At 37.2% G+C, this 13,348-nt stretch overlaps 1 protein-coding gene across 1 annotated transcript in view; it reads right to left on the reverse strand.

Moving 5' to 3' along the window:
- Positions 1 to 1,707: 1,707 nt before the first annotated feature.
- Positions 1,708 to 13,348, reverse strand: part of tsnare1 (T-SNARE Domain Containing 1) — a 258,123-nt gene continuing 246,482 nt past the window's right edge. Inside the window, exon 14 of the mRNA XM_048152953.1 lies at positions 1,708 to 2,421. The gene's annotated coding sequence lies outside the window, so the exon portion shown is untranslated. The remainder of the gene's footprint in view (positions 2,422 to 13,348) is intronic.

The raw sequence follows: 13,348 nt of genomic DNA on the forward strand, positions 1-13,348 counted from the left end.
CGGAGTACTAAGAATACATCTCACAAACAGAATGCACTCTCATAATAGTGCACTGACAAAGATATTTAATTCAGTGTCTTTTTTAAATGCAATCTCAAGGACGTACAGTCACAGAATGTGTCCTGTGTAATTTTATAGACCAGTGGCACTGCATAATCTAAAACAGACCAATAGATGCTGGACAAATAACCTAACACATACAAGTTATTCCAAGACACATCAAAATATGATTATTATAAGCATATAGCAAGAATATCTTCAAAAGCCAACATTCATAACAAAGAATGAGAGCTCAGCAAAGGTCAAAAGGATTTCTATTATGTTCCTTCTATTCAAAACTCATGACTCATATTCACACAAAGCTATGTGCCACTCAGTTAATTACTGGAAATTAAATAGTTACAACTTTTAAACATTTTAGATTAACTACATTTGGAAAGATGTATACTCACACAGATACTGTACACACTCTATCTTTCTGACACACAAACACAAGCCTTCAAAAACAACAGTGCTCTTTATACCCTGCTGGGAGTTGTACAGAGAGGTGTTAGATTTGTTGTACCTGGGTTTTAAAGGTCGGCAGTTGACCTTCTCTGAGTGCTAACAGCCACTGGAACTGAAATGAATCTGTTTTGGTGGGGCAGGTGAGAAAAAAAAAAATGTCTGGCTTCAGATAAAGTCGCTCAGTGGATCATCATTAATTTTAGAAACTGCATTAACATATGTCAGGGAATGTGTACAACAGTTTGGTGGGTTTTTTTTAACAATAATATTTTTATATTGTGCAGAATTAGATTTTCAAGTAAAGTTTACTGCATGCGCTCACCCGTTACTGAATCTTCAGTTGACAATGTTAGTTGGCCGCAGAGTTCGTTGTAGTGAACGTGAAGCCAAAATAATGACAAAAATGTCTTTCTATTGAGTTGTACTTCAAAGCAGCACACCAATGAATGAACAAATGACTCATATAAACCAATTATTTTAATAAATCAAAAAGATACAGCGCAAACAGTGAGGCTCAATTCCTGAAACAAACGACTTTGATGAATTGTTCGTTTTATTGAATAGTTAAAAAAATGAATTACCATTTTGAATCGTTCGGTCCGAATCTGAATCTTACTGAAACAGGACATATTGTAGTCTTACACACTTAGAAAAAAAAGGTTCATTGGGGTTCAGTATAGCCCTAGAGATCTTGCCTCAGTTTTAAAGAATACTTTATGCCAAAAAAAAAAAAAAAAAAAAGATACTGTCTATACTTTCTATTGGCAGATACTATTTGCACCTCAGTATTTTTTGTACATCAACAGGATGCAATAATATCATAGAGTGTAAATGATTATATTTATTAAAATGGATGCTGCTTTATTGGGAGAATAAAAAACCCTCCCTACATCCTAACCCTACTCAATACTTTTAATATTATTAAATAGTCATTCACAGTATATTTCCATGTTTAGAACATTATTTTCATTTTTATTGAAAATAAATGCGAGCTCGGCAAAAAGCAGATTCGAACCCGCGTAGATCACGTCAAAAGCCAGGTCTTGCGAGCCTTACTCACTATTGCTGCGCCACTGAAGATGTTGAATTCTGCGCATATTTTTAAAACTTGAGTGGCCCAACCAGACATTGGTGGGTAGAGTTAGTGTAAATAGCATTTACCAACAAGGGACGCTATTTGCACTTAGTGTAAATAGACACTCCAGTTTTTTTGTGATAAAGTATGTTTCTGAACTATTTAATTAAAAAATTCAAATTAAAATTGATTAAAATTACTTAATCAAAACTAAATCTCTACAATGATCTCATGATGGTAACCCCAGAAAGCGCCTGACAGAACCCTTTAATGTTCTATACATAAAGAGTGTAGTATAAACAAAAAGGACAGAATAACTGTTTCTGTGACTGCATTTGTTAGAGTGCATTTACTAGAGTTTTGTCATATTGCTCTCAAGTGAGCTGGCCAGCACAACATAATCCTTATATTTCCCAAAACATAGTGAATCTCTCATCCATGGTAATTAGCCTACACAGATCAGAGCACAATCATTCCATGCAACAGGAGGTTGCGCAGAATGAACAGGTTTCATTCCCCCATGTGACGCTGAATTATAGCAGAATATTATCTTCACATGTGAAGAAGCTTTTTAGCTCTCATGACTGCACAATGGCCCTCATTCCCCTTGGGTCTGCCCACCAGGGGCTGAGACACACGCCGCCACAACCGCAGACTGCTGTGTGATATTACTCTTGCTTTATTGGGCTCAACTTGATGGGTTTCTGTGGCACATCAAACAACCCTGCAAGGAGCACCTACATCTTTGTCGTTCCTGTTATTGTTTCTTCTTCTGTTGTTTCTTCATGTTATTCTTTGTAACAGATGACACAGCTGGAGACTCGTACATGGCAAGGACACTGTTGAGAACAAAACAAAAAATTGCACATTTTTAGAGGGAAGAGAAAAAAACTATTATCTTCGTGGATTATTAACACAGGTCCCTGTCCTATTGTCATCATGAGAAGTGGCACAGGAGAGAAGCAGATGGCATGGTGAGCTTGGAGAGCAGAAAAAAGCCAGAGAAGGAGGCAAGGGCTCCAGACAATGCTGGAACAGATTGCGGTTCAGATGAGCTTTCACAAGCTCCAAATGGAAATGAGCTTTATTTTGAGCTGTCTTTTTTGTGATGGGCATGATACTGCTCGTTATATTTTATTATTGAAACACGAGAAATCTGGAGCCAGTAACATCCCAGGTGGCGCTCTCCTTAGAAGGATATCTTCTGATTCAGCGCATCTTACTGAAAGTTTTGTGTCTGAATGTTGGGTTAAATGAGAAACACCTGGAACCATCACTATGGATTTGTGAGAGCATCTCAGTGACTTTCCTTTTTTTCTTTTTAAACATTTAGAGACTGTAGAGAGAACAGAAAATTATTGGATGTCATTACACTATAGGCACGTCCCAATTCCTGTACACCGTAATGCGAGTTACGTAATCGGATTACTTTTTTCCAAGTAACTAGTAAAGTAACGCATTACTTTTAAATTTACAACAAAATATCTGAGTTACTTTATCAGAATAAGTATCCGATAAGTTAATTTGTTTTCCCATTTATTGACTGACAGCTCTCCTGTCCCCATTTTGAGAGAAATCAGGAGTAAGTGCAGAGGCGTTGTGTGCGCTGTGTGAACATGATGGTTATTGTAGACTAAATGTGAGCATGCATTTACTCATCTCACTTGCACAAAAACTGATTCAGCATTCCTTAAAATTAATAAAAACAGTGAAATGCAAAATCAGAATACTTTGCAAACCTGGAATAATTAAATATGTTAAATTACACAAATATACTTTATGTATTTAACAGGGTTCCTGCACATTTTGTAAAAGTCTGGAAAAGTATGAAATGTGATTTTAGTATTTTCCAGGTCTGGAAAAGTATGGAAAAAGGAAAACAGAGTTTGGAAAACAGAGTTTGTGTTTCCAGGTAATTTCCCCTATTCAGTTTTCAAAATATAGAAATAAGAATTTCTAAAAATAAATCTATCAATCAAGTACTGTTTGTCTCTTTTGAACTTCTTTTGAACACTCAAACCAGCACCACATTACAGTATCAAACTGATATGTCAGAGATGAATACGTGCAGGTTATAAATAGGGTTGCAAAAAAAAATATATATATATATATATATATTTTGATATTAATCTAATGATTATTAGAACGTTTAATCAACGAGTATTTCACTGATTAATCGGTATGTTTGATCGATTATTACATTACAGTTGTGTTACAGCGCCCCACTGGTCAAACTGCATTATTGTAGGCCCTAAAAATATGAGTTCAAACGACTTATTCGACAACAAAAATATTTTTCCACAAATTTTATATTGTCCACGTTGTCAATAATGTCGACTAATCATTTCAGCCCAAGTTATAAAGCGCTTTAGGTTTCTTCTCATCATTTAAGCACATTAACACTTATAATTCCTGAGAAAATATTTACAGATGATTGTATACACTGTAAAAAAAAATCCCGTTGTTTCTACGGAAAAATACCGGCAGCTGTGGTTACCAGAACAATACTGTAAAAATGACATCAAACCGTAAACATACTTACGGAGTTACATGTGAATTTTACATTTTAAATATGTATATTTAACATTGGATTTCAGTACACTGTAAAAAAATCCCAGTAAAATTTACGGTAAAATAACATATTTCATTAACTGATATAATGTTAATTTACCAACCTAATGAAGTACTAATATCTGTTTTGTATCTTTATAATACATTGACAGTCACCAAACACAGTGGTGATAAGAGTCACATGATGAATCAAAGTTCATCACAAGCAGCTTTTCCACAAGCTGAGGAAGACAATACTAACATATAGAAGGAGCACACCGTGTCATTCACACACACACTAAACACCATCATGGTAACATGCATGAAATTTTAAAAATGCAATAAACATTAATTTAACAACATTAGATGTAACATAAAACCCTAATGTACATAACTGATTAGAAAAAAAAATGAGAAAAACTAAGAAGAAACAGAGTTATTTCAACGAAAATATATCAAATGTGAAGTGTCACGCAGGGAATTGTGGGAATGTCAATTTACGGTTTTTCACTGTAAATTTTACAATGAATTGTTATTTTTCACTTTCAAAAACTGTGAATTTAACGGTATTTTACCGTAAAATTACATTAAATGTACCGTTAGATCTATTACAGTTATTCACCGTATATAGTACGGAAACTTTCTGTAAACCAATTAACAGTTTTTCACCGCAGCATTTTTACAGTCTTTTACTGTTAAAATCACGGTCATTTTTTACAGTGTAGATATAATGCTGTATAATGAACTGTTTATGTTATATAGAGTCTGAGAGGTTTGAAATTTGAGTCTGGAAAAGTATGGAATTTTGAAATTGAAAATGTGAAGGAGTCCTGATTTAATCTAACTTTATTAACCAATGTCTTTGCTGCTGACTTTTGATGATCCACACTAATAAGCAAAAATGACTATTTAAACTTCACATTTGTATTTTTATTTATTGCTGAACTTTCTTCTCCTGCGTCATTTTCTTTTGCAATCCAGAATGGCAGCACAGCAGAAAGCTTTGTTTGAGCTGCGCCCTCTACAGTACAGGTATGAATTTGCATTTCCTTCAGGCTTATTCATTTCATTTTTGGTGTGAAAAGGCCTTTACATTTGCCAAAAATAGAACTTTTTTAGAACTTTTTCTGCTATTAAAAACAATGAAGCAAGCCCAGCTGATAAAAATTAGAACTTAATGTAACGCATTACTTTCCAAAGAAGTAGCGCAATTAGTTACTTTTTAGGGAGTAATGCCATATGTGATCCGATCTGGCGAAATGAGTCGGAAGTCGCAATGTTCTATTTTAAGATATGGGCCGATAATGTGGAAAAACAATGAAAAAATCGATTTTTTTTTTTTAAGCTAATTTCAAAGAACAGACTTTCAAAAATAATCTCCCAAAGTTTCGTAGTCCAGATAATTGAGTAAAGGTATTTAAATGGCTATTAAATTTGACATGGTTTTACTAAATTCGCTGGAAATGAACTTCTCAACTCCTCTCATCACTTATGAGCATTTCCCGGTATCCCCTGAAACGTCATTATCTCTGCTCTACAAATATGGTGTTACACGTTGTATAGAACCAATCAAAAAGCTTAGAAATGTAAACACACTGACCTAAACGCTGATTTTTAACAATGGGAAGCCCCGTTTCGACTGACAGGCACGCGATCGGTCCAGCCATCCTCCTGTCAGACTAGCGCGCCTTATAAAATAAAACTCCCATTTGCGTGTCTCTCTTTAAAAGCCAATAAAAATTGAATCCATATAGGTAGCACAAAAATTCTTTTTGCATACAAAACCAAAGACTTTAAACTTTCATATAAAGCCTCCAACATGCTTCTGTTGCATTGTTTTCACCCTCTAATGAGTCTGAGTAATATGCGTTTACAGGCACGTGCACAGGTAGGGCTCAACCTGTGCAGATCACATGCCCTTTTTGTCCTTACACTCCGAAGTGCCCTTTTTTTGGAGGCGTTTTATTTTATTTATTCATTTTCTTCAATAAATCAATGCTATTGGTCACCCTTTAAGCATGTCTGACTGATTTACAAATATATTTAGCCTAATAAAAGGTATTAAAAAGAGCTTGTGACAAAATCGTTTTGGTTCCGCTCAAACTGTCAGTCAAACCTCTTAACTCCGCCCCCTGAGTGCCGTGAACTGAAGTTCCACAGCAGAGCAGCTGAACGTCTTGCAACGGTAAATAAATATCTTGTTGTTTGAATAATTAGGCTACAAGTCGTTGTCTTTACGAAAGAAACACTAGTATGTCTATAAAGTTTCATATTTTATGCATTTGAAGCCTGAGACCGGCGGCGGAGAGAGAGAAAGAGGGGGTTAGCATTTGCCATCTAAGTTAGTCATAGGCAATAGCATACAAATAGCCTTAAATAGCCTGTGCATACAGTAGTATTACATCTTTTATAAATTGAGATTTTGGCCAAACGTATTTTACAACAGGAAAAACTGAGCGCTCATAACCTATTGATGATGACGTAGCCTAATGTGATGATGTTTTTGCACATTGCACATTTCCACACATATAACTGCATTTGACTTTGACACAAAGCGAGTGATCCTCGTCAACTAGGTAAAATATATTTCTAAGAAATTTCTTATTTGATTTATGATGGCTATCTGCTGATACACTTAATTCATTAACATTTAATCATATTATATATGGTCACACAGTATGGTTAATGTTTACGATGTTAAGTATTTGCTCGCTAGATATTTTTTTTAATCTTGTATTGTATACTACTCCCCGCTTGTCTTCACATGTATAAACATAGAAAAACATGGTTTTACTACAGTAATGTTGTAGTAACTAAAAAATATTACAGAATCATCAGGTCACTGTGCTTCTTTATATTTTATCATGCAGAATGTAGTCTGTGTATTAATGTGTGTTGAGAGGGACATCCCAGTGGATCACATTGAAGTCATAAACGTCTTCAAGCACATGGCTCACAGAAGATTGCTGTTGTAATTAGTTTTAAAGAAGCCCTGCAACCCTGTGTGTGTGTATATATATATATATATATATATATATATATATATATATATATATATATATATATATATATAACTGTCATTAATAGTGAATAAATATAAAGCTTTTGATACTATTATTTTGTGTTATTTATTGGGGTTGGGGGGGGGGGGGGGTGCCCTTTTTTAGTTTCGGCACATGCCCCTCAAAAGGTCTGTGCACGGCCCTGTGCGTTTACAACAAAAATAGCACAGCAGCTAACTGAATACAAGTATATTTCACGTGCTCATAACTTCATGAAAAATGCACAGATCATAAAAAAATGGCACATCAATATTTAAAGCAGATTCTCAAGATTAAAATGAAAATCAATATAATATATTGCGTTGATCACAAGATATTACTCACGGAATGATTTAACATACTTGGCTAAAAACATGTCTCTCATCTCTCCGGGATGCAGTATGTATCCAATGTTCCCGGACCCATCCATGTTCGTTTTCCAACGTGGAATAACACAAAATAGATATCATTTTAAAGCTTAGAATCTCATCTTTTTAATGCATCTAACCATTTTGAAAAACTTTTAACGAGTGCTGAGAAGCACCTCTAAACCGGAGTTTACCGCCCGTTGGCGCCACCTAGCTGCGGAAAAAAATGAACAACAATTTTTCAAACTATTCTTTATAATATCACCACGAAATTTGAACCAGATGCAGCTCACATATAGGAGAGCATCACCAAAAAAGAATTTTTTAGCGATCTTATTGTGTTTCTGAGTTATTCCATGTCAAATAAAAAAAAAAGAAAATATATTTAAAAAAAATTATATATATTTTTTGTCTTTTATCAGCTGTTTCTCAGCAAGAAAATGTCCAAATGTAATGTAATTTATATTTTCTTAAAATTTAAAATGTTTTGTATCAAATGATACCTACCTTTTGACTCTCCTTGCTAGAGTTTTGGAGTTATGAGTCTTTACTTTTGTGTGTGTCACTCAGAAAAAAATAATAAAAAAGAACTCTAAAAAAGCCTTCAGGTCTTAAAGGGTTAATTCAAATAAATACTTTAAAATATTTGAGCTTCAGCCTGGTTTAATAGCATTTATATATATATATATATATATATATATATATATATATATATATATATATATATATATATATATATAAATGTCTTTGGTCAAATTAAGCTGTAAAATAAATAGTTTATCCCTTTAAATCAGAAAGAAAGAGCTTTATTGCCAGGTATGTTGTTTACACATACTAGGAATTTGTTTTAGTGACAGAAGCTCCACAGTGCAACAGAGTAACAGCGACAAGACAAGACACATAATAAAAAGAATAAAATAATAATATACAAATTTACAAGATAGACAAAGTGCAAAAAATGCAAAAGACAATATATATTATAGACAATTGTATGTACAATTATGTGTGCAAATTGAGATATAAATAAGTGTTTTAAGTAAATAATATGTAATAGTGTTGTGTGTTCCGTGTTTGTCAAGTGTTCATGAGATGGATCGCTTGAGGGAAGAAACTGTTCCTGTGTCTGGTCGTTCTGGTGCTCAGGGCTCTGTAGCGTCGACCGGATGGCAACAGTTCAAAGAGGGAGTGTGCTGGATGTGAGGGGTCCAGAGTGATCTTCTTTGCCCTTTTTCTCACTCTGGATAAGTACAGTTCTTGGAGAGTGGGGAGGGTTGTGCCAATGATTCGCTCAGCAGACCGGACTACCCTCTGTAGTCTTCTGAGGTCAGATTTGGTAGCTGAGCTGAACCAGACGATAATTGAAGTGCAGAGGATGGATTCAATGATGGCAGAGTAGAACTGTTTCAGCAGCTCCTGTGGTAGGTTGAACTTCCTCAGCTGGCGAAGGAAGTACAACCTCTGCTGGGCCTTTTTCACAATGGACTCGATGTGGTTGTCCCACTTCAGGTCCTGGGAGATGGTGGTGCCCAGGAACCTGAATGACTCCACTGCAGTCACAGTGCTGTTCATGATGGTGAGTGGGGGGAGAGCAGGTGGGTTTTTCCTGAAGTCCACGATCATCTCCACTGTCTTGAGCGTGTTGAGCTCCAGGTTGTTAAGACTGCACCAGAAAGCCAGCTGTTCAACCTCCAGTCTGTAAGCAGACTCGTCACCGTCCTGGATGAGGCCGATCAGTGTGGTGTCATCCGCAAACTTCAGGAGCTTGACAGAGGGGTCTTTAGAGGTGCAGTCGTTTGTGTAGAGGGAGAAGAGCAGTGGGGAGAGGACACAGCCCTGAGGGGCGCCGGTGCTGATGGTGAGGGTGCTGGATGAGAATTTCCCCAGCCTCACTAGCTGCTGCCTGTCTGTCAGGAAGCTGGTGATCCACTGACAGACAGAGGTGGGCACGGAGAGCTGAGTTAGTTTAGGCTGGAGGAGTGATGGGACAATGGTGTTAAAAGCAGAGCTGAAGTCCACAAACAGTATCCTCACATAAGACCCTGGTCTGTCCAGATGCTGGAGAACATAATGCAGTCCCATATTGACTGCATCATCCACAGACCTGTTTGCTCGGTAAGCAAACTGCAGGGGGTCCAGTAAGGGTCCAGTGATGTCCTTCAGAAAAGCCAGAACCAGTCTTTCAAATGACTTCATGGCCACAGACGTTAGAGCCACAGGTCTGTAGTCATTTAGTCCAGTAATTTTGGGTTTCTTTGGGACGGGGATGATGGTGGAGCATTTGAAGCATGAGGGGACTTCGCACAGCTCCAGTGATCTGTTGAAGATCTGTGTGAAGATGGGGGCCAGCTGGTCAGCGCAGGTTTTCAGACAGGCTGGTGAAACGCTGTCTGGGCCTGGTGCCTTTCTTCTCTTGTTCTTTCTGAAGACCTGGCGCACGTCATCTTCACTGAACTGAATTGCAGGTGTGGGGGAGAGTGGGGTTGATGGAGGTGTGAATGGTGATTTTTCAAACCTGCAATAAAACCCATTCAGATCGTCTGCCAGTCGTTGATTCTCCACAGAGCTGGGGGATGGTGGCTTGTAATTGGTGATGTCTTTCAGACCTTTCCACACTGAAGCTGTGTCATTAGAAGAGAACTGATTCCGAAGTTTATCAGAATAATTCCTCTTTGCCACTCTGATCTCCTTTTCCAGTGTGTATTTGGCCTGTTTGTACAAGACTCTGTCCCCTTTTCTGCGAGCATCTTCTTTGGCCTGACGGAGCTGGCTGATTTTTGCAGTGAACCAGGGTTTGTCATTGTTGTAAGATAAACGAGTCTTTGTAGGAATGCACAGATCCTCATAGAAACTGATATATGATGTAACAGTCTCTGTGAGCTCGTCCAGATCGGTGGCAGCAACTTCAAAAACACTCCAATCAGTCCATTCGAAACAGGCTTGTAAAGCCCGCTCTGTTTCGGTGGTCCATCTCTTTACAGTCTTTGCTACAGGTTTAGCTGATTTCAGTTTCTGCCTGTAGGTTGGTATGAGATGAACTAAACAGTGATCAGAGAGCCCCAAAGCTGCCCGTGGGACAGAGTGATATGCATCCTTTATTGCTGTGTAACAATGGTCGAGTATATTACTGTCTCTGGTGGGACAAGTAACATGCTGTCTGTATTTGGGCAGTTCACGTGAGAGAATCGCTTTATTAAAGTCCCCAAGAATGATTAGAACAGAGTCCGGGTGTTGTTGCTCGCTCTCTGTGATCATATCAGCGAGTAACTGTAAAGCCGAGCTCACGTGCGCTTGCGGAGGAATGTAGACGCTCACCAGAATGAACGAGCAAAACTCCCGCGGCGAATAGAACGGTTTGCAGTTAATGAAGAGTGTTTCAAGATCTGGACAGCACATCTTCTTTAACACCGTTACATCTGAACACCACCTTTCGTTGATGTAAAAGCACGTCCCGCCGCCGCGCGATTTCCCCGTTGATTCTGCGTCGCGATCTGATCTAAACAGCTGAAAGCCCGGCAGACATAACACGCTGTCCGGAATGGCGTCGTTCAGCCAGGTTTCCGTGAAGCACAGAGCAGCCGAGTTCGAGAAATCCTTATTTGTCCGGGAGAGCAGAAGGAGTTCGTCCGTTTTGTTGGGCAGAGAGCGGAGATTCGCCAGATGGATGCTAGGCAGCGGCGTTCTTAATCCGCGCTGTCTGAGCTTCACGAGGGCGCCGGCGCGCTTTCCCCGTCTGCGCGTCCTGAAGCGTCTAAACAGCGCTGCCGCTCCGCCGACTACAACATTCAACAAAACGTCTGAATAATCGAAATCCGGTAAAAGATTTTGTGGTGTGAACTGCCGAATGTTCAGCAGTTCATCCCTGGTAAAACTGATGGTGTTTGAAAAACAGAAAACAGGAAAAACTAACAAAAACAGAACAAACACTGAAGAGCTAAGCACTGTGGCTGCCATGCGCGGCGCCATCTTGATCTTGATCTTCAATGTCAAGATCAAGATTAAATGCAATGGATTTTGAAAGATAACAAAAAAACGGGCAAAAAACTTTAAAAGCGATTTTCTCAGGTTTTCAATTGGAAAAAGAGGGCAGACGACCATAATTAAAATGGGTATATCTTTAAAACCATTCAAGGTATGACTTTGACTAGGATATCATTTTAAAGCTTATTGTCTCATTTTTCCATTGATACCAAAATCTCAATTTTGAAATTTGGGTCACTGTGACTCATTTTGCTGGATCAGGTCACATATTATAATGCATTAATTTTAAAAGTAACTTTCCCCACTGCTTATGCACTATTCTATGCCATTTTGCAGTATAAATAGTGTGAGTAGTGTGTTCACATTGAAAATTCCAAAAAGAAAAAGTGCACTTTAAATACCCAGATGATGCACTTAATTAACTGAAAACAAAGTGGGGAATGTTGCATGACTCTGATGCTGGATGACAAAATAACCTTATAAAGTTCATACAGTATATAGTGCATAGTGTATAGTGCACCATTTAGGACACAACAGAGCTAAAAATGATTGAAACCTTTAAATTGCTTTAATTTTTTGATATGCGGAATAAATCAAATTAATCAGTAACCATTTTCTGAGCAAACACACCAAACATTACATTGTGCATATTACAAAAAGTGGCATTATAATACAAATATTGGTGTATTGTAATATTTCACTTTCATATTATCAAATATAAGCATTTCACTGGGATATCTGTAATTATTATAATACCCTAATATTATCATTATAATAATAAATTCATCACAGTATCTGCAATATTTTTAATTATTGGTCATGCAGAATGGGCATATGCATTACTTTTTATTAAGATTCAAGAGAGCTTTATTGTCACACCAGCCATACACAAGTACAAGTGAATTCAAAAAGATAATGCAAAACAATGAGCTCTGTAAGAGTTAAAGTGTTGATGTGCCATTAGCTCTTCCAGAAAATGTCCTATTACCAGGGGTTAAATTGGGATTTGTTATGTTGGGGGGGGAGGGGGGGGCTTTGTGTTTTCTGGCTTTCGAGGAATGCACATGTGTATGCAAAGCCTACAAAATCTTATCAATTGACAAACTGTAAAAAATAAGTCAACAGTGCCCTCTGCTATGATGCAGATCAAAATCAATCTAGATGCTGGCAGTGTGCAAAGCTACATCTGATAACAATAAAATCTATCTGTAGGCCTAAATGAGAGCATATCAATACAAAATACAAGGTTTGACATTAAGCCTTGTCATATGCTTGTCCTTTGGACAAGTAAATTGGTCACTTGTCCAAGCAAAAAAGTTGCTTGTCTGGAAAAAAAAAATGATTTTTTTGGGTGTAAATATAATTTATTCTGAAGCTATATTCTCAACAGTGTTCCATCAGCTTTTGCATATTTATATCTGCATATTTGTGATATTTACCCGAAGGGCATTTTTCCCCTAATCTTATTACATGCTTCATCTTTTATTTCACATTTTTACACTTGATCAATAAATTCAATAAGAAAAATAAAGCAGGACTGTTACGAATCAAATGAAATAATTTACACTGAAAAATTACAACTGCATTAAATAATGTTATGATATTCTTTAAATATTTTTGAATATACAAATAAGAAAGTCATTCATTCAAACGATTTGTTCAAATGGCTGATTCATTCAAGAATGAGGCAGGTGTTTTGGAATGGGCCATTGAATCTTTGACTCAACCGATTCGTTCAAAACGCTGAATCATTCAGTTACAGTCTATGAATAAAATGCAGCTGAGTGTCGCTGTGGAAGATCCGCTATGGTTCTGGAACTATTTTCGCT

This window comes from Megalobrama amblycephala, linkage group LG13, assembly GCF_018812025.1.
Source record: "Megalobrama amblycephala isolate DHTTF-2021 linkage group LG13, ASM1881202v1, whole genome shotgun sequence".
In the NCBI taxonomy this organism is placed as follows: Eukaryota; Metazoa; Chordata; class Actinopteri; order Cypriniformes; family Xenocyprididae; genus Megalobrama; species Megalobrama amblycephala.